Here is an 811-nt window from a genome sequence, read left to right on the forward strand (position 1 = left end):
TTTTGTGCAATAACGCTGTGTAATAATCCTGCTATAAAAAAAAGCTGTAATATGTTGACTATACTGTCTATATCTAATGCACCTTTTTCTCAGTTAACTGAGTTCGCAATGTCCACTATATAGTCCTCGCTCTATATAGTGATTGAGGGATTTAGGGCGGATGTTTGGACACAGTAAGTTTTTATGAGCTATGAGAACAGCAACTTTTAAACAGAGTGTGCACGAGGCTCAAGTACGCTCTCTCACATGCGTGGAGAGCTGAAAAATCCTCCATAATACCTTTAAGTAAGTCTACTGTTAGATTCCCAGCAACATGCTATTCAATGCTATCAAGTCATTTTAAGCTAATACTGCACATGTGGTCAGGGAAGAAAAAGGCGTGCAGCTGCAGTCAAGCACGCTGTCATTAATTTGGCATAGAGACTGAGAAGCTGGGTAGTGGTTAAAGCTGATAAATTTACAAAATTTAAAGGGGCATCACAGAGTTTTCCAATGATACTTCTACCACCTGTGGCTACAAAACAGAACTGCAGCACTCTTCTGCTCGTTCTTGAAGATTATCAAGGTTTTTGTTTTTATTTTTTTTACCTTACGTGGAGTTATTAGTGTCTGAGCCGGATGTTGGTCGCTTCTAAATGTCCACAAAATCCATCTTGAATATAACGCTCCAATTGTTTGCTAGGTCAAACTCATTTAACATAGACATGCTTGATATCACATCCACAGAACACCATAGGAACTTCCAACCTGAAGTAAATTCTGGAAAATAGGCTAATATATGCTTTGGTTCTGAAATACTGATGTTAGTCAT

This window comes from Cyprinodon variegatus, unplaced genomic scaffold (assembly GCF_000732505.1).
Source record: "Cyprinodon variegatus isolate N-32 unplaced genomic scaffold, C_variegatus-1.0 Scaffold31, whole genome shotgun sequence".
In the NCBI taxonomy this organism is placed as follows: Eukaryota; Metazoa; Chordata; class Actinopteri; order Cyprinodontiformes; family Cyprinodontidae; genus Cyprinodon; species Cyprinodon variegatus.